The sequence below is a fragment of the Schistocerca piceifrons genome, chromosome 11 (assembly GCF_021461385.2).
Source record: "Schistocerca piceifrons isolate TAMUIC-IGC-003096 chromosome 11, iqSchPice1.1, whole genome shotgun sequence".
Taxonomy (NCBI): Eukaryota; Metazoa; Arthropoda; class Insecta; order Orthoptera; family Acrididae; genus Schistocerca; species Schistocerca piceifrons.
Genome location: NC_060148.1, coordinates 104,931,037 through 104,952,072, shown reverse-complemented (window position 1 = coordinate 104,952,072; position 21,036 = coordinate 104,931,037).

The following is a 21,036-nucleotide window of genomic DNA, read 5'->3' as shown; positions in this document are numbered from 1 at the left end:
ACAGCCATTCTTATAGGGGAAGGCCTTCCGGTGACTGAAATCGAACGACTAGAATCAGGAAGAGCCGTAGGCATTAAAATTTTCGATATGACCGTGCTTAACCTTTACGCCCCATCAGGAAATTCCCATAAATTGGATGGTGCGATGTTTTTTCAAGATAAACTAATTGATTTATTGAGGAAACATCCGTGTTCTCTTATATTAGGTGGACATATTAACTGTGTTTTAAACCAGAAAGATCAACAACCCAATTTCCACTTCTCGCCACAGTTAAAAAAGTTAGTAAGTGATCTACAACTCAAAGATGTATAGGAACTTCAGCACGCGACATCAGTCGAGTTCACGTATATAACCAGCCACTCCTGCAGCAGACTAGATAGAATTTACGTGTCACCAAATTTGCAAAAATTTTTATTAAACGTTGAAACTGTTCCCGTGTATTGTAGCGATCACAGTACACTTTTAACTTGCTTTAATTTAAGTGTACTGCCAACCCGTTGATTCAGAGGCCAATGGAATTTTAATATCTCTGGTCTAACTGACGAAGAACTGGAACAGGAAATAAGAATGGCGTGGACTATGTGCATCCGCACAGCAGACAAACACCCAACATTCATTGACTGGTGGACTAAGACGGCTAAACCAAGGCTGCTGAAAGTTGTCGTGCAGTATACTGTAGCGAGGCGCAGGGAGTTGAGGAATACAATGGAGTTTTATTACACAGTTTTAAGAGACTTATATCAAGAGGCATATGATGACGTAATTCGTCTGAATGATATCAAAAAATAAAAGCCAAGTTATTAAGCATTAAACAGCAACAGATGGAGGGACTAAAAATTAAATCGAAAGCCACATCAGTAGTAGCTGATGAAACTGCTTCTCTGTATCACTTGGTGCGGCATGCTAAAAACAGACGTCAAACTTTGGTTGATGAAGTCCAGACGCATACTGGTACAAGGTTCACATGCCAGAAAGAAATATTGGGCCAAGTCCACAGGTACTATGACAACTTATATGCCCCTACCACAGTGGACGATGCAGCTCTCGAGGACTTTCTCACTATTTTAGGTCCACAGTTGTCGGGAACAGAAAACGCTGACATCCTGTCACCTATTACTAAAGGTGAAGTGCATGAGGCAGTGCGTAACTCACGTCTCAAAAAATCTCCGGGACTTGGTGGCCTCCCTGTGGATTTTTATGCCCGCTACTGATCTATAATTGGGGACAAGCTCACTTCCATGGCGAATGAAGTCCTGACTGGAAAAGCGGTCCCTGTAGAGTTTAAGGAAAGTAAAATAGTACTGATTCCTAAGAGGAAAGGCAAAACCAACTTAAACAATTATCGGCCTCTTTCGCTACTAAATTCTAATTACAAAATAATTTCGCGTATTATCAACAAAAGACTCCGTGCCTTTTCCGACAAAATATTGAGTCATCATTAACCTTGTTCTCCAACCAGAACGATATTCGAAAGTCTATCTGCATACAGAGACGTCATTGCAATTACGTCAGTGGCAAGTATAAAATGTGCTTCAATCTTTATAGATTTCAACAAAGCTTTTGACCGCGTTAGTCATAGATACCTCTTTGCGATGCTGTCAAGAATGGCTTTCCACCCTCAGATTGTCAACATGCTAAGAAATATTGCAACAGGTATAAATGCGAAAATAGCAATCAATGGCCAAACATATAAACCCATACAGATAAGGCGAGGGGTTCCACAGGGCAGTCCCTTATCTATGTTTTTATTTTCCGTATCTTTAGAGCCCTTTCTCCGCACTGTCCACGCAAGATTAACGGGCATAACATTGAGTGGTGAGAAAACCGTCATACGAGTTTATGCTGATGACGTGGGTGTTGTAATAAGGAATAAGGAGGAGACAGTTACACAGGAAAGAGAAACCCAAAAGTATTGTCTAGCGTCGGGAGCGACAACCAACGAAAACAAAAGTAAAATACTGAATCTGCGGGGCCTAGAACACCTCCGACTGGCATGGGCAAAACAAGACAACAAACAAAACTTTGGGAATAACCTTAATGGCATGTCCGATGAGGACGGCTGCTTTTAACTGGACGGAAGCTAGGAGGAAAGTTCATGGTGCTGTAATGGAGAACATCCATCGAACTGTGGACCAGGTGCAAAAAGTCAGATTCATGAACTCCTGCATTTTGTCTAAAGCGTATTTCACTGCACAGGTATTTCCAGTCCCCAAACTAGTACCGAAAGGGATCATGTCCACTGTTATGTCCACTGTTACCAATTATTTATGGCGAGGAGACATATTCAGTGTTGGTGCGACTACCGTTATACTGGATGTCAGAAACGGGGGCCTTGGTTTGGTGGGCATTCAAAATAAAGAGTCTGCTCTGTTCCTCAAACGGGCTTTCCATATACTCAAAGAACTTCCACAATGTATAACCGCAAAGCTCTTTGAGGTTGTGACACCCCATAGCCTGCAAGCACCGATTGATGTGAGTAGAATTAATGCCCGTCTGCAGTATGGAATATATGAAACGAACATATGTGAAGTATTACATCTTACATCCAACCTGTGGCCACCGGTGACGTCTCAGGAGTTGACTGAATGACTTCGCCGCAGCTGGGTAGGGGCTCATAATCACAGCCGGCCGCGCCGTGCCACAAGTCACGCGTGCAGCGTGTCTGGCCCACGGGCGGCGCTGGCCCGGCCTGCCTGCCGCTCGGCTCCGCTCGGTCCTTCTCGGAGGCGCCCGGAAGAGCGCGGCGCTTCATCCGGCGTCGCGGTGCGGCGTCTTCCGGCCGGCACAAGTCTCTCGAGTCCGGCAGACTCGCGCTGTCAGCGCTGTTTACCCTTCGCTGTGTGATCTCGGTATGATGGAGGTTCACTGGGCCAGTGGCTGTTTGCACGAAGGAGGCAGTCGAGCCATCTACCGTCGCGATTCTTTAAAATGAGTGGCAGTGACAGAAGAGAGCGAAGAGGTTTCCCAATTCATATACGTTACAGGTGGTGCATATATACTGTGAAACGGCATTAGATGTACATGTACATGGATGCTCTGCAGATCGCACTTAAGTGCCTGGCGGAGGGTTCATCGAATGACCTTCACAACGATTCTCGATTATTCCAATATCGAACAGTGGGAGGAAAAAACCAATGCCCATACCTTTCCCTGATAGCTTCCGTTTCCTTTATTTTATTACGACGATAGTTTCTCCCTAAGTATGTCTGCGTTAGCAAAATATTTTCGCATTCGAAGGAGAAAGTTGGTGACTGAAATTTCGTGAGATGATTCTGCTACAATGAAAAACGCCCTTTTGATGTCCACCCCAAATTCTGTAACATGTCAGTAACACTGTTTCCCCTATTTCGGGGTAATACAGAACGTGCAGCTCTTCTTTGAACTTTCTCAATGTACTCCATTAACCCTATCTGGTGAGGATCCAACACTGTGCAGCGGTACTCCAAAAGAGGGCATACAAGCGTAGATTTGTTACATTTTCTAAATATTCTGCTAATGAATCGCAGTCTTTGGGTAGTCTCCCCCTCAACATTATGTGTTCTTCCCAATTTAAGTGGCTCGTAATAATAAATCATAGGGTTTTAGTTCAATTGTGGGCTTTAGATTTAGTGACTTATCATGTAACCGAAGTTTAACAGATTCCGTTTAGCACTCATATGAAGGACTTCCCCCCCCCCCCCCCCCCCAATGAACCATGGACCTTGCCGTTGGTGGGAAGGCTTGCGTGCCTCAGCGATACAGACGGCCGTACCATAGGTGCAACCACAACGGAGGGGTATCTGTTGAGAGGCCAGACAAACGTGTGGTTCCTGAAGAGCGGCAGCAGCCTTTTCAGTAGTTGCAGGGGCTACAGTCTGGATGATTGACTGATCTGGCCTTGTAACATTAACCAAAACGACCTTGCTGTGCTGGTACTCCAAACGGCTGAAAGCAAGGGGAAACTACAGCCGTAATTTTTCCCGAGGACATGCAGCTTTACTGTATGATTAAATGATGATGGCGTCCTATTGGGTAAAATATTCCGGAGGTAAAATAGTCCCCCATTCGGATCTCCGGGCGAGGACTACTCAAGAGGACGTCGTTATCAGGAAAAAGAAAACTGGCGTTCTAAGGATCGGAGCATGGAATGTCAGATCCCTTAATCGGGCAGGTAGGTTAGAAAATTTAAAACGGGAAATAGATAGGTTAAAGTTAGATATAGCGGGAATTAGTGAAGTTCCGTGGCAGGAGGAACAAGACTTTTGGTCAAGTGATTACAGGGTTATAAATACAAAATCAAATAGGGGTAATGCAGGAGTAGGTTTAATAATGAATAAAAAATAGGAGTGCGGGTAAGCTACTACAAACAGCATAGTGAACGCATTATTGTGGCCAAGATAGACACAAAGCCCATGCCTACTACAGTAGTACAAGTTTATATGCCAACTAGCTCTGCAGATGATGAAAAAATTCATGAAATGTATGACGAGATAAAAGAAATTATTCAGGTAGTGAAGGGAGACGAAAATTTAATAGTCATGGGTGACTGGAATTCGTCAGTAGGAAAAGGGAGAGAAGGAAACATAGTAGGTGAATATGGATTGGGGGGAAGAAATGAAAGAGGAAGCCGCCTTGTAGAATTTTGCACAGAGCATAGCTTAATCATAGCTAACACTTGGTTCAAGAATCATAAAAGAAGGTTGTATACCTGGAAGAATACTGGAGATACTAAAAGGTATCAGAAAGATTATATAATGGTAAGACAGAGATTTAGGAACCAGGTTTTAAATTGTAAGACATTTCCAGGGGCAGATGGGGATTCTGACCACAATCTATTGGTGATGAACTGCAGATTGAAACTGAAGAAACTGCAAAAAGGTGGGAATTTAAGGAGATGGGACCTGGATAAACTGAAAGAACCAGAGGTTGTACAGAGTTTGAGGGAGAGCATAAGGGAAGAATTGACACGAATGGGGGAAAGAAATACAGTAGAAGAAGAATGGGTAACTCTGAGGGATGAAGTAGTGAAGGTAGCAGACGATCAAGTAGGTTAAAAGACGAGCGCTAATAGAAATCCTTAGGTAACAGAAGAAATATCGAATGTAATTGATGAAAGGACAAAATATAAAAATGCAGTAAATGAAGCAGGCAAAAAGGAATACAAACGTCTCAAAAATGAGATCGACAGGAAGTGCAAAATGGCTAAGCACGGATGGCTAGAGGACAGAAGTAAGGATGTAGAGGCTTGTCTCACTAGAGGTAAGATAGATACTGCCTACAGGAAAATTAAAGAGACCTTTGGAGAGAAGAGAACCACGTGTATGAATATCAAGAGCTCAGATGGCAACCCAGTTCTAAGCAAAGAAGGTAAGGTAGAAAGGTGGAAGGAGTATATAGAGGGTCTATACAAGGGCGATGTTCTCGAGGACAACATTATGGAAATGGAAGAGGATGTAGATGAAGATGAAGTGGGAGATACGATACTGCGTGAAGAGTTTGACACAGCACTGAAAAACCTGAGTCGAAACAAGGCCCCAGGAGTAGACAACATTCCATTAGAGCTACTGACAGCCTTGGGAGAGCCAGTCTTGACAAAACTCTACCATCTGGTGAGCAAGATGTATGAGACAGGCGAAATACCGCCAGACTTCAAGAAGAATATAATAATTCCAATCCCAAAGAAAGCAGGTGTTGACAGATGTGAAAATTACCGAACTATCAGTTTAATAAGTCACAGCTGCAAAATACTAACGCGAATTCTTTACAGACGAATGGAAAAACTTGTAGAAGCGGACCTCGGGGAAGATCAGTTTGGATTCCGTAGAAATGTTTGAACACGTGAGGCAATACTAACCTTACGACTTATCTTAGAAGAAAGATTAAGAAAAGGCAAACCTACGTTTCTAGTATTTGTAGACTTAGGGGAAGCTTTTGACAATGTTAACTGGAATACTCTCTTTCAAATTCTGAAGGTGGCAGGGGTAAAATACAGGGAGCGAAAGGCTATTTACAATATGTACAGAAACCAGATGGCGGTTATAAGAGTCGAGGGGCATGAAAGGGATGCAGTGGTTGGGAAAGGAGTGAGACAGGTTTGTAGCCTGTCCCCGATGTTATTCAATCTGTATATTGAGCAAGCAGTAAAGGAAACAAAAGATAAATTCGGAGTAGGTATTAAAATTCATGGAGAAGAAGTAAAAACTTTGAGGTTCGCCGATGACATTGTAATTCTGTCAGAGACAGCAAAGGACTTGGAAGAACAGTTGAACAGAATGGACAGTGTCTTGAAAGGAGGATATAAGATGAACATCAACAAAAGCAAAACAAGGATAATGGAATGTAGTCAAATTGAATCGGGTGATACTGAGGGAATTCGATTAGGAAATGAGACACTTAAAGTAGTAAAGAAGTTTTGCTATTTAGGGAGTAAAATAACTGATGATGGTCGAAGTAGAGAGGATATAAAATGTAGACTGGCAATGGCAAGGAAAGCGTTTCTGAAGAAGAGAAATTTGTTAACATCGAGTATAGATTTAAGTGTCAGGAAGTCGTTTCTGAAAGTATTTGTATGGAGTGTAGCCATGTATGGAAGTGAAACATGGACGATAACTAGTTTGGACAAGAGGAGAATAGAAGCTTTCGAAATGTGGTGCTACAGAAGAATGCTGAAGATAAGGTGGGTAGAATACGTAACTAATGAGGAGGTATTGAATAGGATTGGGGAGAGGAGAAGTTTGTGGCACAATTTGACTAGAAGAAGGGATCGGTTGGTAGGACATGTTTTGAGGCATCAAGGGATCACAAATTTAGCATTGGAGGGCAGCGTGGAGGATAAAAATCATAGAGGGAGACCAAGAGATGAATACACTAAGCAGATTCAGAAGGATGTAGGTTGCAGTAGGTACTGGGAGGTGAAGAAGCTTGCACTGGATAGAGTAGCATGGAGAGCTGCATCAAACCAGTCTCAGGACTGAAGATCACAGCAGCAGCAGCATGGAGGACGTCATTATATAGGATCAATTGCCACTTTCCAAAATATACATATATATTTTCTAAATCGTTTTGCATTTATTGATCTCAGATTGTTCCTCAGATTGTTACGAAATCATTTATATAGATAAGGAACAGCAGTGGGCCCATAACACTACGTTGGGGAACGCCAGAAATCTGTTTCACTCGATGACTGTCAGTTATAAGGAACTGTGACCCCTCTGAAAGGATGCCACGAATCCAGTTAGCTAACTTAGATGATATTCCATAAGCACCCAATTTCAGTACAAGCCGCTTGTGTGGTACAGTGTCAAAGGCCTTTTCGAAATCCTTGTCGATAGTACTCAACACTTCGCGCTCCACAAGAATGATGTTTTCTGAATCCGTCTTTACTGTGTGTCAATAGACCGTTTTCTTCGAGGTAATTAATAGTCCTCACACGCAATATATGTTCCAAAATCCTACTGGATATCGACGTTAATAATATGGACCTGTAATTTACTGGATTACTCCTTCCACCGTTCTTAAATATTGGTGTAACCTGTGCAGCTATCCAATCTTTTCATACGGATCTTTCGTCCAGCGGACGGTTGTATAAGGTTGTTATGTATGGAGCTGTTGCATCAGCATACTCTGAAAGAAACGTAATTGGTATACAGTACTGACCGGAAGACTTGCTGTTATTAAGTGATTTAAGTTGCCTCACCAATCGGACGATACCTGCCTCTAGGTCACTCATGTGGATAACTGTTCTTGATTCGGATTCTGGAATATGCAGAAAGAGTTTAAAGATTTGATTGACAATGAAACAGGATAAAATCACGAATGTCGACAGACGAGATTCCTTGTTTTGTACATCAAAAAGCACTTTGTGCTAAATTTGCAGGCCTTTGGCAGATGGCGAAATTGGAAGAAAGCATAGTATAATTGCTGAAGTCACACGCATCTTCCGTTTTCAGCTGCAACGGTTTTCAGTGAAACTGAACGATTCCTATGGAGACTTCATATCGTACTGCAAAGTACGTAGGATATGTCGAGACACATACCTGGAACGACTTAAAACTTGCTAGCGTTTAATAAAGGAATGCAGGAACGAAAATTAAAACATGTGCAATCTAGTGCAGGTTTCACATTTTAACTGGACTTGACTGTACACTGCCCACAGTAATGCACTGCAAGGTCACTTTTTCCTCATTTGATGGGGATGCATTTAAAAAGAAAATCGCGTTTCTGGAACGGACACATTCTGACAAAGACAGTGAAGTTCCCTAAGATCACTGGTGTTAAACAAAATACGAAGTTTGAAGAATACGCTGTGGCCTATAAAGAATTACAAGGGCAGTTTTATGAAGTTTTTGAGATTTTTAAAAGTTTGTTTACATTAGCGCTTCATTCGTATTAATACAGGTTACGTAACATCAGTTTTGTTGTGCCAAGTTATCCTCTTCCTTTGTGTAAATTTCTCTGTCAAAACATGTCTAGCAAATGTGATGCTCGCCGTAGAAATCTGAAGGCGGGGATGTGAAGACTGTGTAGGTTATGGTTTATTGGGGCGAATGTAGCGGCGAGGAAACTGGGTAGATAAGACGCTCTCCATGGCAACGTACGTTATGTAGAAAGGACAGAAAAGTCGCTGAACAGGAGGCAAAAATTTGTGCCCTTAAGGCTGAATTAGAAAATGAGGACTTGGAATTATGTAGACTAAGGGAAGAAACAGGGACGGGAAAGGTAGAAGCAAAAAGAGAAACTGTTGAAAAAACTTCGAAATTCAGTTAGTAAATCAGTATCTGAAGTAGTGGAGGAAGGGCCTCATCCAGATGTAGTTGAATGTATTTTGAAGCAGAATATTAGCTTCAAGAAAAATCAGAATAGGAAAAGAAGATTATTGCTTCTAGTTAACAGTCAAGGCCAGGAGCTTCAGGAGGAATTAGGTGTAGCGTACCAGGTCAAAAGTTTTGTGAAAACAAATGCTAGGGAGATCAGGTAATTACAGTTGGGGCAGCAGGAAACTGCCTGTGGTGTGAATCCAAGGTGTACTACTGCGAGAGACTTGGATGAAATAGGAACATGAACTGGCCACACAAATGTGGTGTTTGTGGAGATCTTTCAGCGCCATGTTCGGTCCTGCGTAAACACTGCTGTAAGGCGTGTTAACACTCTGGCTTGCTATTTGAAGTAGTGGAGGAACGGGAAGTTCCAGATACCGCCAAAACCTCACACACGCGATGTTCCTGTTGACACTACTGGTAGGTGGGGTCACACTACGCATGGCCTGCACCTAAATAGGAAGGGGAAAGATAAGTTAGCTTCTCTATTAGCAGACACTGTAAGGGGGAGCCTCAGTCACGCGAGGGTGGCCCCTGTGGTTAATGGCACCTGGTAGGCAGGTTTCTTATGTTAAGGTCAAAGTCCAAACAGGCAACACTCAAGAAAAATAGAATAACAGAAGCTTCATGTGCAGTAAATAGGGATGAAGCTAAGGGTAGTATCAACTGACTTCATCAGAATATCAGGGGAATAAAAAATAAAGTAAATGATCTGTTAGCATATGAAGATGACCTATTACGCTGTCTGTCGGACAAAAACAGGAAGTGGTTAATCTGTGATGATTTCTATGTAACCTTTCTAACCAGTTCAGGTGGGGAAAGTGTAAGGGTTATCAATTGCATGTAACATAGAATCAGCTATCAATTTCCCTACACATATAGCTCAAGGCAGTAGTGCTCTAATAGATAATGTATTTGTACAGCAAGAGGGTGTAAAACTAACTCATGCTTTTCCATTGATAAATGGATTATCAGCCCATGATGTACAATTGATTAAATTAGAAAACACAGCAAGGTGTACAGTTCAGAAACCATGAAATAAAACTGTAAGGTTGCACAACCCAGTGTTTATTGAGCACTTCAGAGAAAATTCAATAAATGTATATAATGAGCCAAATGCACTTGTGCCTGGGCATGGCCCGTGAGCCAATGTCTTGGCCACCCCATTTCTACACTCCTCGTTTCTTTTGTAATTCCTACAAACAATAACACCTGTATTCGTACTGATAACTAATTTAAATACAACCTACTGGTGAATTTTGCTTAATGGGTATTAGGCCACTGTCCATGGCATATTTCTGTGCCTAAGACTTCGTCTCCTAAATGTGGAGGCACCACCAGAGACACCACCAGAGGCAATAAACAATGACACAACACTAACTTGTGGAAAGAGACCTATCCGAGATTTCAATTCTGATGTATTCTAGAGCTTCCAGCAGATAAGGGCAACGCTACAATGCTCATGAAATAATGAACCTACTGCAGAAAAACTTGCGTTGTATTACAACCAGGAAGGTACAGTGAGATTAAAAGCAATCTCCCAACATCAGTACTTAGGGTAACGCATCAGCTAGTAAAAGCCTCTTTGATTTCTCTTACCAACTAGAAATGTCTTACTACATCAGAACTGGTCCCACCAAGATTGTGTGGTATACCAAAAATTCACAAACCCCTCACTCCATTAAGACCAGTTGTTAGCGCTATGGACTGTTCGACAAGCGTGATTGCCAAATACCTGGACAGTCATCTACAGACCTCTGTAGCAAAAATAGACGTATAAAAGGTTCAGTTCATTATACAAAAAATAGAATCCTTCATTTCCATCAGATATTAGCCCATTTCGACGTTCTATTACTGCTTACTGTAGTTGCTCTTAATAAAACGATGTCACATATGGAATTTACACTCTTAGACAAAAAAATGAACACTCCGTGAAGGAAATATCCGAAAGATACAGCAAGTAGTAGTTGTGCTGTACATGAGCAGACAAACAAGTGGATGACTTATTCAAGAGGGAAGCTTAACAAGTTAAGTAAGTGAATAATGCGTCCTTATGTAAGCAATTTTTCATCTTGACATTGATTGACAGAGTTGTTGGATGTCTTCCTGAGGAACATCATGCCATATTTTGTCCAAATGCTGCGGTAGATCGTCAAAATCCCGACCTGGTAGGACGTCCCTGCCTATATTGCTCCAATTATTATCAATTGGGAAGACGTCTGGCAACCTTGTTGGCCAAGGTAGGGTTTGGCAAGTCTAAAAACAAATAGTAGAAACTCTCCTCATATGCGAGAGGGCATTATTTTGGAAAAAAAGTTAGCCAAGAATGACTAACCTTGAAGGCAGCAAAACGGGGTGTAGAACACCATAGACGAACTGGTGTGCTGTAAGGGTACCACAGATTACAACCAAAGAAGTCATGCTGTGAAAACAAATGACACCCCACACCATCACTCGAGGTTGTCAGACCATATGGCGGACGACAGTAAGGTTGGTATACTACGACCATCTGGGGCATCTCCAGATGCGACTTCGGCCAGGAATCTCATTGACTGGAACAGTCTTCTATGATGAGCCTCGCTTCTAATTGAGCCCCAATGTCCAGCAAAGATGTGTCTCGAAACGCCTTGGAGACTGGGGGGGGGGGGGGGTTCCAACCTGACTGTCGCCCGCCATGAAGCCATCTGTCTCTTTTTTTTTTATTATTATTATTGAGTCATCTGTCTTCTCATTCGTTTGATGTGGTCCACTACAAATTCCTCTCCTATGCCAACCTCTTCACCTCAGAGCAGCACTTGCGACCTACGTCCTCAATTATTTGCTGGATGTATTCTCCAATTTCGTACCATGGAAGTCATTCTCTGATGTCTTAGCAGATGTCCTATCATCGTGTCCCTTCCACATATTCCTTTCCTCTTCCATTCTGCGCAGAACCTCCTCATTCCTTACTTTGTAAGTTGACCTAATTTTCAGCATTCGTCTGCAGTACATCATCTCAAATGCTTTGATTTTCTCCTTTTCCGGTTTTCCCACAGTCCATGTTTCACTACCATTCAAAATTCTGCTCCAAACGTACATTCTCAGAAAATTCTTCCTAAAATTAAGGCCTATCTTTGATACTAATAGACTTCTCCTGGTCAGGAATGCCTTTTTCGCCGGTGCTAATCTGCTTTCGATGTCGTCCTTGCTCCATCTGTCATTTGTTATTTTGCTGCCTAGGTAGTAGAATTCCTTAATTTGATATACTTCGTGACAATTAATCCTGATGTTATGTTTATCTCTGTTCTCTTTTCTGCTACTTCCAATTCCTTTCGTCTTTCTTCAATTTATTCTCAACCCATATTTTGTACTCATTAGACTGTCCATTCCATTCAGCCCATCATGTAATTCTTCTTCACTTTCACTTTCAGGAAAGCAATGTCATCAGCGAATCGTATCATTCATGCCCTTTCAACTTGAATTTTAATCCCACTCTTGAACCTTTCTTGTATTTCCATCATTGCTTCATCGATGTACATACTGATAATACGGGCGAGACACTACATCCCTGCCTACATCCCTTTTAATCCGAGCACTTCATTCTCGGTCATCCACTCTTATTATTCCCTCTTGGCTTTTGTACATATTGTGTATTACCTGTCTCTCTCTACAGCTTACCCTGTTTGTCTCAGAATTTCTAACAGTTTGCACCATTTTACATTGCTAAACATCTTTTCCAGGTCGACAAATCCTATAAACGTAACTTTATTGTTCTTTAGTCTTGCTTCTATCACGGACAGCAACGTCGGAATTGCCTCTCTGTTGCATTTACCTTTCCTAAGGCCAAATTGATAGTCATCTAACTCATCCTCAATTTTCTTTTCCATTCTCCAATATATTATTCTTGTCAGCAATTTGGATGCATGAGCTGTTAAGCAGACTGTTCGATAATTGTCGCACTTGTCAGCTCTTGCAGTCTTAGGAATTGTGTGGATGATATTTTTCCGAAAGCTAGATGGTATGTCGGCGGACTCATACATTTTACACACCAACATGAATAGTCGCTTTGTCGCCAGTTCCCCCCAATGATTTTAGACATCCTGATGGAAGGTTATCTACTCCTTCTGCCTTATTTGATCTTAAGTCCTCCAAAGCTCTTTTAAATTCTGATTCTATTACTGGATCTCCTATCTCTACTAAATCGACTGTTCTTTCTTCTTCTCTCACATCAGACAAATCTTCTCTCCTCATGGAGGCCTTCAATGTACTCATTCCATATATCCACTTCCTCCTCCTTTTTTGACGGTGAAATTCCAACTGAACTCTTAATATTACCACCCTTTGCTAACAATTTCACTCAAGGTTGCTTTGACTTTCTTATGCGTTGACTCAGTCCTTCTGAGAATCATTTCTTTTTAGATTTCTTCACATTTTTCAGGCAGCTATTTCGTCTTAGCTTTCCTACATATCCTGTCTATTTCATCCCTCAGTGACTAGCATTTCTGTATTCCTGAATTTCCCTGAACATTTTTGAACTTCCTTCTTTCATCATGGGTAATAAAAGAAATACTTCAGTAATTTATTTTAATTCCCATGGTTTCTTTGCAGTTACTTTCTTTGTATCTATATTTTTCTTTCCAACTTCTATTATTGTCCTTTTCAGAGATATCCATTCCTCTTCAAGTGAACTGCCTACTGGATTATTCCTTGTTGCTGTATCCATAGCCTTGCAGATCTTCAAGAATATCTCGTCATTCCTTAGTACTTCTGTATCTGACACATTTGCCTATCGATTCTTTCTGACTTATCTCTTAACCTTCAACGTACTGTTTATCATTACTACATTGTGATATGAGTCTATATCTGCTCCTGCGTATGCCTTACAATCCACGATATCATTTCAGAATCTCTGTCGGACCATGATGTAATCTAACTGTAGTTCCCCATATCACCCAGCCTTTTCCAGTTATACATCCTCCTCTTGTGATTAAGAGTATTACGCTATTACTAGCCGAAATTTATTACAGAACTGAGTTAGTCTTTCTTCTCTCTCATTCCCTATCCCACCCACAGATTCTCCAGTAACCATTTCTTCCACGTTTTTCCCTACAACTGCATTCCAGTCGCCCATGAGTATTGGAGTTTCATCTCCCTTTACGTCCTGTATTACCCTTTCAATACCTTCATATACTTTTTTCTGTCTCTTTATCTTAAGCTTCCGACGTCCGCATATAGTATCTGAACTATCGTTGTGGGTGTTGGTTTGCTGTCGATTGTGATAAGCGTAACTGTATCACTGAACTGTTCACTGTTATACGCTCTCTGCTCTACCTTCCTAAAGAATCCTATTCCCATTATACTGTTTCCTGCTACTGTTGATATTACCATAATAGAAGCCCAAAATACGACCGTCCCGCCCCACAGCAGAACCCATGGATAGAGACCTGCACCGGTGCCTGGTCACCTACACAGCCTTGTACGACGATCCCCAGTCGACATTCGAAACCTGTACTCGCCAGTGAACACAAGCCCACTCCACTGATCCGGGTTCCGTTACACGTGTCCCCTTAGGCAATTTCTTCGCACTCCAAGGTCCCAGGTAGTTTTTTATTGTTGTTCGTAGTGGTCGCCTAGTGACCAAATTCATCGTGTGAAACTGACTACTTACTGATTGTGTCGATGAGCCTCCGAGTTGACACCAAACTGAGGGAGTACTTTTACAGATAGAGACTCCAGCAAAACACAAGCGGAACTGAGCCCACAGAGTTCTACCTCCATCATACAGAGGCACACAGGCAGTCATATGTGTCCCTGGATAGGACCAAAATTTCCTGCAGCTACTTCCTTAATTACCTTGGTGTCTCCCTCTTTCTGTCACTGTCATTTATGCAGCACTGCGCGGACCTGTGAAAGTCGTTTAGTTCTATTCTAAATCAACTGCACTACATTCCTGCAAAAAAACTGGGGAGCAAATGTAGACAAACAAAACAACGCTGCAATTTCTGTTGGTTATTGAGCTGTCGCATATTGTGCTAAAGCGTGGGAGAATGGCACTCACACAGTTAAGACGTAAGGAGCCATGTTGACTATTAATGACATTGCTACAACAGCTCCCACTTAGGGGTTGCATGTTCTGTCAAATTTTGTCCCTGCTAATTTCACAATCAAGGATGCCAAGGTGCTAATTCCTAAGACAGAGTGCAATAAGTATTCAGTCCAACTCAGTAAGGTAGCGCAGTTCGGTCTTTCTTGTCACGAAAGACCAAGATTCAACCTCATCCAAATGGCACAGGGGAGACATGGCAACGTCTTGAAAACGTGGTATTATAGTGGAAGTGCTGCTCGTGATTATGGCGCCAAGGAGCAGACGGTGAGCCATGTTGTGGGGGAGTGCCATGCCTTTGAAGGCGGTCTGCTGTGCTTGTCCAATCATACTTCTGGCTGCATGTTTGTATGTGAATTCTTGTACTTCATCAGAAACGATCAGTTCGCCAGAATATGTTATCAAACTCGCATACCAGCCGTAATGTACGCCATAATTCCTGACACCTCGATTCGTCTCTAATGGGTTGGCAACCTCTATCAATGGCAAACGTAAAAGCTGGAGAAGGGCAAGTTGAGTTTAGTTTTCACTATTCTATTCTACAAAGTAGAGTCAAGTTTCATAATATCATCTGTCACATAAGCTGACTCCATTTTAATTTGAAAGGTTGAACAACATGGAATGGAACATGACAACGCTGCAAACGGATGATCTGAGGCATCATATCCTGTCCCAGTCAGTGCATGCTGTTCGGCGCATCACAAGAGCCACGTTCAGCAGGGTGAAATGTGAGTGGTGGCGTCATGTTCAGTTTGCGTGGAGTGATAAACCTGGTGAGTATATTATTTGGCAGTTCGTTATTGTTAAATAAAGCGTAATGTGCTCTTTTAGGTTTTCTGTAAAAACTCTCGTCGAAGTTAATCAACACATGGTGATGGAGTTGCACCACATTTGAAAATTCTGTCCTAATTAAAGTGCACAGAAATAATAATCACACTGGAGAAAAGAAACAGTTATCTAATCACAACCAATTGCATCTAACAAGAGAAGATCACCAACCTGGTCTGATATACAAAACGCACACTTGCAAGGTGTGAACACCGGTTGCCTATGTCGCGCGGAGATATGGGCCACGATTATGACTGTACGCAGTTAAGACCTTCTGAACACATAGCTTTTCAACGCTCGTGTACCACTTGTTTCTGGCACGCTCCACTGCGTTCGCCCATTGTCGGAGCTCGAACTACTGTGCGGTACGGTGAGTAAGAGGTTTGTGTTTATAGTGCCGGTCAACCGACAAGCGACAGTGTGGCAGCTCCAGGAGCAGTATACAGTGACGGTCAAATTGCCACGTTTAAACGTCAAAGCTCGCGACAGTTGTGACCGGTAAGCGTCTTTACATGTGGCTAGTCGACTAACTCTTACACGAGGCAAAAGAAACTCTATGAGCGGTTCTTTGTGCTACTATTTGTACCTTGCGATTTAGTTGCGGCAGTCATAGAGAAGACCCGTTAAATGGAGAGAAGAATAGTTGATTGACGTTAGACTATTCATGAGAGGATGGTGGTGACAATGATGACGATACCCTTTCACCACGATCATTTTCGTGAAAGAACTTCATTGGAACAATGCGACGGAGACGTAAAATCACGAACTGACTGCTTAGGAAGCTTGCTTTGAAGAAGTAATATTGTCAGATTTCACGTTGCCTCTGTCCGTAACAGAGATCTGTGTGTGTGTGTGTGTGTGTGTGTGTGTGTGTGTGTGTGTGCGTGTGTTTTATGAAAAACTGCTGCAGAATATGACCTAAAATATTGCTAAACAGTGTTGACCATATATGCGCATGGCATTGAAATACTATCTGCTCATATTGCTTACCCGTTTTTCATGTTAAATAACATGTGTTCTACTTGAAGAACAAAGTTTCAAAACACATGGGGCAAACGTGACCGGCTCCACGCACGTCTTCCCACACTTGCGGCATGAAGCGGGTCTGAGGGCTCTGGACGTCACCCCGCTGCACGGTACTCTGCACTCGTGCATCAGGCAGCTGCAGTGGGGCGGAGCCAGTGGCAGGCAACCTGCACCTACAGAACTTTAAAAACTCTGCATTCGAGACGTCTGAAATGAGTTATATCTTAAGTATGGTCATTTATTTTAAGAGAGGGCGGGTGTTTGGTATCTAGGGTTGAGATCGTGCAAGTGTATGTTTTTCTCCTTACAAAACAAGGTCGAGTTAGTTATGTTTATGTGGAAGGTTACAAGTAATAAACATGAAGGTTGAGGACAGATTTCATTCGATGTCAGATAAGGAGAGATCATGCTGACACAGCAGTAGAGCACACCACCTCTAACCTCGACAAGGGCCTGAGTTGGCCGACAAAGAGAGTCCACGAGTCTCTCCAGTTGTGTCGAGTTCAGCTGACGTCACTCAACAGGTCCCGTAGAGCCGCCAGATGGCAGGGACGTTGAGACCGCCGCTGTCCACACGCTGGAGCCAGACATCTGCTGTGAGGCTGAGACCGGATGACTTAGCGGGCATGTCGGGATGCGGCAGGACGGCTGAGTGTTCGGTCGTCCAGCCAGGAGCGTGTCCACGCGGTCTGTGAACACGGCTGCTGTCTTGGGAGCGTCCCCAGGATACTCAGCATGAAGGTAGCGCACAGGTCCCGATTAAAAAATCACTATGCGTTGTGATGCGATATAGACTGCTCTCTCACGAAACTTCAGCACAGATCTCTGACACGTGACATTTTAAGACTCCCGTTCATTGTCGTTGCGATAAAGGTGACAATGCAGGAAGGTACTGTAACTTTTACGAAATTTTTAGACCTTTAATGACATACGCTGCAGAGCGTACGGGGATCCACTACACGATGCCAACCCCAGCAGAACAGCCACTAAGAGTCGCAAGAAACGACAGAGCCCGTGTCCTTAGAAATAATTTAAAGTGCGTTATAAAAAGTAGCGGAATTTGGCACATTGTGTACATTTATTTACTTCTTTATGCGTTTATTCCACCTGATAAAATTAAGGCATTCGTGCACTCTCTTACATATAACCTGACATCTCGATGAGTCAACATTACGACATGCGAAGTACACGGGCAGCAGACGGTAGTGATAATTATACTACTTCTGCTAATAACAACAACAACAACAATGGAGACGCATAAGAACACACGTTTCTCTTGATGGGACATGCACAACTGCTGATACACATCCCAGTGATAAAATCAACTGCTGATGTACAATTTTCAACTGTAGCACGTATTTTATCACTGATGACAGAAATTAATGTATGGGGTTTTATAAATTCCACATGCTATGCTTTATATCAGAATGCACATACTACAAAAATTGTAGCTCTGCATCTTTAAGTTGACTTAGATGTAAAACAGTGTAACTGTTTCAAACTGTGGATGCATTACTTTTACATGTTTGTTCGCCTTTCTTTTAACAAATTACATAATGATAAAAATATCAAAACTTTACATACTGCAATTACATAACATTATTGCTTCAGTACAAACAGTCATGATTGCACACGAGGTTTGGCCTTGGAGTGGAGTGGAAGACAAGGGAGTCCCTTTCTCTCTCCCTCTGTCGCTCTTTGTTTTAACTCGCAACCGTCGGTTGCTATAGAAAACTCTCGCTTCCCCACGGGAGGTATGCTTCGAAAAGGATCGAGGCACAGGAAAGTTCCATGTGAGGTAACGTCCTGGTGAAATTCTTGTTAATACTCGTACATCTGTATTTATGGGAAGAATTTTCCGATTATCTATGTCTAGAAGTCGAAATCTATCGTTTTGTAAATCCTGTTCGTAGATTGTGTGGCACGCATATGGCCAGATATAAGCTCAGATTTCAATTGAATTGCGATGAAGAGTGGATAGGAGTTTAAGAGAATTGTCTGGCAGAATAAATGCGGGAAGGAGTGGGACACTGAAGTGGAGGGCATTCAGGAAATGCCTCTGAATTTCTCTTGGGCTGTAGATACTACTTTGATGAATACCACACAGGCAGTTCATTTGAACAGGAATGGACATCTATGAAAAGGGCATCACAGAAGTTGGACAAACAAATAACTGGCAACCAATGCTGTACAATCGCAATAAAGTCATGAGATGTTCAATTGAATCATTTATTAGCACATGTTACGCGCTTCGGGATTACACCCATTTTCAGACATATGTTACAAACAAGTACAAAACATAAGCGAACAGCATACTCAACACCTCTCAACGTTACAGAAAATGAGATGTGGTCATATGAGTTACATACCGCAAACTTCAACTCCTTCCTACCCAACCAGGCGTACAGCCTTGACAATTCAAAGAAAGTGTCGAATATTATATGACTGTGGCTCGAGCAGTCTTGAAGCAGAGCGTATACTGACGCTAAACAAGTCAACCAGCAGGGAAGCGCCCTCGGTAGGGTGCTGTATGGTCATGTGCTCCATGTGTTTGCATGTAATTTAAGGATAATATACTCATCATATAAATCTAACAGGGTGTAATTACGACTGGCAGTCGGAATAGTACTTCTGTACACGTTAACACTAAAAGCTTTTTAAATTTTTTTTTTAAACTCCAAATTTTATTACATTGCCATACTATACCTATAGCCAGTATTGACACTAAACACTACTCAAAACATATGTCAATATAAAATAAATAATAGGGAGAGGGGGGAGTTTCTTGGTGAATAAACGTTTCAACCTCTCAAATCTGTAAAAGAATACCACCAAATTAAATATAACCAACGTTATCCATCATAAACTAAAACCCTGTGATCAGCTAGCGTACACAAACGTCTTAGGCGCCATCTGTTATAGCCAACGGCAACCACATCGGCGGAAGCCATCCGCCTATCGAGTTACAGCCAAGCGACACTCATGAGCCATGATTGCCCAGACAGAAGCCTTCAAACACCAACTTACACTCTTCTACCACATCGAAAAAGTTTAATGGTGAGAGGAAGAGCATTTTCATAAAATCCCAAAAGATACGTGGGCTATACCTCATACATTCCTTATATAAACTAGTGGCACGACAATTGCTCGAGTCCTACCTATGCTATCCGGATACCAGAGAGCTATAGAGTTTTAAAAAACAAATACAGAACATTAAAAGTGTTAAAACTTTAGTCTAAAATCAATAAAATAAACCATGGTGTCACCAAAGAGCACCCATAGGGCACGGTGGTGAACAAATCTGTAAATGCCAACCTATATGCCCATCTAACTTTCCCTGTATGACGTTAAACTAGCCAACCACTCGGCAAAAAACCTAGCTTATCATAACGGTACGTGGACAGAACACCACCAGCTCCTATAAAATACATAATCATACTTCTAATGAGGGGATAATAGATACCAAGTTCAAAATGGTATCTGTTCAAATAAGCCAGAACACCAGTTGTTCCCACCGGAAGCCTGTTTATTAAATACTGGGTGTGCAGCGTGCTGTATACGCGTGTAGATTTCCAGATCTTCAAAGTTATCTAAAATCTTCCCTTTGGGTTATAAATGCTAAATTCTTAGGCTATCTTCTATCAGGGCCCGCTTTTGGCCAGTCTCCCTCATATGGCACCCCAGCCCACTATTATTACTCTAGTTATGTTCTCTAAACCTTGTGGCAAAATTCCTACCCGTCTGGCTAATGTATGTCCCAGCACATCCCCCACGCTTAAATTCGTGTATACCGGATTGCTTAAACTTATGTGATTTCCCTTCGCCCTTATGTAGTAATATTCCCCCCAACTTCTTCCTCGTATGGAAGCCTACGCGAACACCAGCCTCCCTGAATGATGTAGTTATTTTTTGGCAACATGGTCCAATATATTCCACTGACACAAACTTACTATTTAAGTTTCGGCGGCCTGACTGCCGCGTCTTGTTAAGAATTTTAGCTCAAAACTCTTGTATATATTTTTTCTAGTACCCGTTAGCCCGTCATAATTACACCATGTTAGATTTATATTCTGAGTATATTATTACTGAATAACTTGTGAATGCAACGCCCCGACACTTTCTTTGCGTTGTCAAGACTGTACGCCTGGTAGGGTAGGAAGGAGTTCAAGTTTGAGGTATGTAACTCATATGACCAGATCTCATTTTATGTAACGTTGAAACGTGTTGAGTGTGCTGTTTACTTATGTTTTGGACTTGTTTGTAACATAAGTCTGAAGATGGGTGTAATCCCGAAACGCGTAACAT